Source organism: Ursus arctos, unplaced genomic scaffold (genome assembly GCF_023065955.2).
Source record: "Ursus arctos isolate Adak ecotype North America unplaced genomic scaffold, UrsArc2.0 scaffold_19, whole genome shotgun sequence".
NCBI classification, from domain to species: Eukaryota; Metazoa; Chordata; class Mammalia; order Carnivora; family Ursidae; genus Ursus; species Ursus arctos.
Window position 1 is genome coordinate 38,162,626 of NW_026622863.1, and position 4,591 is coordinate 38,167,216.

The 4,591-nt window shown below is 35.4% G+C and overlaps 1 non-coding gene across 1 annotated transcript; it reads right to left on the minus strand.

Moving 5' to 3' along the window:
* Positions 1 to 704: 704 nt before the first annotated feature.
* On the minus strand, positions 705 to 813 carry LOC113244868 (U6 spliceosomal RNA). Its single transcript, XR_003312543.1, has one exon. It is a non-coding gene; the product is annotated as a U6 spliceosomal RNA (small nuclear RNA).
* Between the last annotated feature and the right edge of the window lie 3,778 nt (positions 814 to 4,591).

Consider the following 4,591-nt stretch of genomic DNA (forward strand, 5'->3'; position numbering starts at 1 on the left):
TATATCATCTTATATTCCCACCAACAATGTATTAGTAATCGAGTGCCTCTGCATGCTTGCCAGCATTTGGTAATGTCACTGTTTTTTATTTTCTCCATTCTGATCCATATGTAGTGATATCTCATTATGGTTTTAATTTGCATTTCCCTGATGGCTCGTAATGCTGAACATCTTTCTTGTGTGTGTTTGCCATCTGCATATCATCTTCATTGAAAAGTCTGTTTGTGCCTTTTGCCCATTTTCTAATTTGATTTTTTTTTTTTTTTTTGCTACTGAGTTTTCAGTGTTCTTTATGTATTCTGATACTACTCCTTTGTGGGACATGTGATTTGCAAATATCTCCTCCCGGTATGTTGCTTGTTTTCATCTTCTTCACCTAACTTTCACAAAAGATAAATTTTTAGCTTTGATGAGGTTTAATTGATCAATTTTTTTTTTCCTTTTCTAGGCTGTGCTTTTGTTGTCAAGTCTAAGAACTCTTTGACTAGTCCTGGGTGCCAAAGTGTTTTTCTTTCTATTTTTCCTAAAGGTTTTATAATTTCATGGTTTTCATCGAAGTCCCTAATCCATTTTGAGTTAATTTTTGTACAAGATGTGAAGTTCAGGTTGAGGTTCATTTCCTTACTAATGGATGTCCCATTGCTCCAGCACCATTTGTTGAAAAGACTATCCCTCCTCCATTGAATTGCTTTCAAGGTTTTGTAAAAACTATGAAACACTTTATGAGTTTGCATGTCATCCTTATGCAGGGGCCATGTTAATCTTCTCTGAATCATTCCAAGTTTTTATTAGATGCACTAGTAAAGTAAGTACTGCTCATACCTTTAGACTCTGCTCCACTTCTGGAAATTCACTTCTGAAGATGAAGAAGATGTGCCCAAGGCTATTTACTTCAGCTTTATTTATTTATTTATTTATTTATTTATTTATTTTATAATTTTTTGAGATAGAGAAAGAGTGTGCACATGAGCAGGAGATTGGGAGGGACAGAGGGAGAGGAAGAGAGAGAATCTTAAGCAGGCTCTATGCCCAGTGTGGAGCCCCATGCACTGCTCAATTTCATACCCTGAGATCATGACCTGAGCCAAAATCAAGAGTCAGATGCTTAACTGATTGATCCACCCAGATGTCCCTCAGCATTATTTATAACCGCAAATAAAAGAGTGGGGAGGAATGTCCAAACATAGTAGGTAGGAAATGTGTGTTAGTTACCTATTGCTGTGTAACAAATTATCCCAAATCATCCCATGGAGTGGGTGAAAAAAATAGTTGAAGATTAGGAGGTACAAACATTCAGTTATAAAATTAAAAAGTTACAGAGATGAAAAGTACAGCATAGGGAATATAGTCTGTAATATAAAAATATTACAATTACAAACGATGACTACATTTAGCACAGTGAGTGCTGATAAGGTACAGAATTGTCAAATCGCTATGTGTACACCTGAAACTAATATAACGTTATATGTAAACTACACTACAATAATATTTTTAAAAGAATTATGTGATTACTTTTTGTAAAGATTCCTAAAAATATAAGCCAACTAAGGGGACCTACCTTAATGTTCCCCAGCAAGCTCTCAAATTTACCTGCATCTGATTCCTCCTTCCTTCTTTCCTGTTAACAATGAGCAGCTTTCCTTGCACCTAAGGCAAACTGTTTCTTCTATGATCGGGATCCCAGGTTGTATCTTCCAGAGCAATGGTTCTTTTAAAAAAAATTTTTTTTTAGTATAACTGACACACAATGTTCAATGTTACATTAGTTTCAGATGTACAACATAGTAATTCGACAAGTTTGTCATTATGCTTTGCTCACCACAAGGGTAAGCTACCATCTGTCACCATACAACACTATTACAATATCATTGACTATATTCCTTATGCTGTGCCTTTTATTCCTGCAACTTATTCATTCCATAACTGGAGGTCTGTACTTCTCACTCCCCTTCACTCATTTAACCCATCCGTCATTGACAATGGTTCTTAACCATGGCTGCACATTTGAATACCTGGTGAGCTCTTAGGAGAAAGAAAAAAGAAAAGAAAAGAAAAGAAAAGAAAAGAAAAGAAAAGAAAAGAAAGAAGGAAGGAAGAAAGAAGAAAGAAAGAAAGAAAGAAAGAAAGAAAGAAAGAAAGAAAGAAAGAAAAAGAAAGAAAGAGAAAGAAAGAAAGAAAGAAAGAAAGAAAGAAAGAAAGAAAGAAAGAAAGAAAGAAAGAAAGAAAGAAAGAAAAAGGAAGAGAGGAAGGAAGAGACCAGATTCATTCCAGGAGGGAGTGATAGCTTGGGGAGGGGGGCAGGGAGTGATAGGGATAGTGGCTGGGGCATCAGCATTTTTTTCAAAGTTCACCAGGAAATTTGAATGCACAACCAGAGTTGAGAAGCTCCACTCTAGAAAAGATTGGGCCATTCGTTATTTCCTCTGTGGGTGGTTCCCATTAAGTATTTAGTTAAGTATTTAGACACAATTAAGTCTCCCACTACAAAAATTCCTCCCTCAACCCTGCTCTCCTCAATATATCCCAAATAGCTCCTCATAATGTATTATCCCTTATATTTTTTAATTCTGTTTACCAAAAAAAAAATTAATAACCTTTACATCTATGTTCATGAAGAATATTGGACTGTAACTATCTTATATCCTTCTTGTCTGTTGTAATATCAGGGTCACTCTGGTCTTATGGAATATGTTGGGAAGCATCCTCTCCTCTTCCATTTTGTATAGACACTTGTGTGCAATTGGTACCATTTCTTCCTTCAATGCCCAGTAGATCTCACAAGTGAAACTGGATGGCCTGAAGTTTTCTTGATGGAAAGGTTGTTAACTAAAATTTTCTTTAATAGATATTGGGCGATTCATGCTATCTAATTCTTCCTGAATAATCTTTGGTGGTTTGTGTCTTTTTAGAAATCCATTTAAGTAGATTAATTTATTAAATATGTATGTATATGTGTGTATATATACATAATTTATATATAGTTATTTATAATTGTCCTCTATTAACTTCTTAATACCTATAGAAAGTATACTCTCACATCTGATACTGATAATTATTGCCTTTGCTCTTTTTTTTTTCCAGACCAGAATAGCTGGAGATTTACTGTTTTATTCAACTTCTCAGAGAAACTGGTTTTTATATTCTTTTTCTGTAATCTGGTTCATTGATTTCCACTCTGATTTATATTATTTCTTTTCTTCTGCTTACCTTGAGTTTCATTTGTTTTTCTTTTTCTAGTTTCTTAAGCTAAAAACAGATAATTTGTTTGAAATCTTTCTTATTTTCTAAACATAGATGTTTAGTGCTATAAATTTCCCTCTAAATACTGCTTTAATCAGCTTCTCACATTCATATACTGTGTTTTATTTCATTCAGTTCAAAATCCTTCCATGTTTCTATTTTTATTTATTTTTTGACAAATGGGTTATTTAGAAGTGTGTAGTTTATCTCCAAATATTGGGAGATCTTTCACATATTTGTCTTTTGTTATTTCTAATTTACTTCTACTGTGATTGGAGAACATACATTTGACATGATCCAAATCCTTCAACATTCACTGGGTTTATTTTTGTGGTCCAGCATATATTCTGTCTTGGTAAAGTCCCACGTGCACCTAAAAAGTGTGTTCCACTGTTGTTGGACAGAGTGTTCTCTAGATGCCAGTCATGTAAAGTTGGTCGTTGGTACTGTCCAAATCTTCTACATCCTTAATGATTTTCTCTCAACTTCTCTTACCAATTAATGAGAGAAGGGTGTGGGATCTCTGATTGCATTTGGGGATTTGTCCATTTTGCCTTGCAGCTCTCCTTCCCTTCACTATGGCTTGAAACCTCTTCCCAGGCAACAAGCTGGGGCATCTCATTTAGAAATCATCTCATTTACTTTCCATCTCTTAAGAATCTGGGCCTTCTATTACCAAATAGTCAATGCAACTTTTTAAATATATATTTTATCTTTTCTTTTCAGGTAGGAAGATAAGTCTGGACCCTGCTACCCCATCTTGGCTGGAGCCTGAATTCCAGAGAGTCACTTTTAACATCTATTTCTTTCTCATCTATATAAAATCCCATAAATTCCTCTGAAAGATATCTCTTGGGGATATCTAATTTCTCTATTTTCATTGTCTTCTCTTTACTTCAGACCACCCACTTCTCCTGGTTTGTTTAGTCAGTGGTCTCTGGTGGATTTTCCTCTACCCACTTTGTCTGAACCACTTTCCAGTCCATTCATCAAAGGGTGCTAGAGAATCTTTTATAAAAGCACAACCACTTCATACCATGATTTCCATCTTTAAAATTCCATAATGCTTCAGGGGTGTCTGGGTGGCTCAGTCGGTTAAGCCCCTGACTCTTTTTTTTTTTATAATAATTTTTTATTATGTTATGTTAGTCACCATACAGTACATCCCTAGTTTTTGATGTAATGTTCCATGATTCATTACTTGCATATAACACCTAGTGCACCATGCAATACATGCCCTCCTTAATACCCATCACTGGCCTATCCCAATCCCCCACCCCCCTCCCCTCTGAAGCCCTCAGTTTGTTTCCCAGAGTCCATAGTCTCTCATGGTTCATTCCCCCTTCTGTTT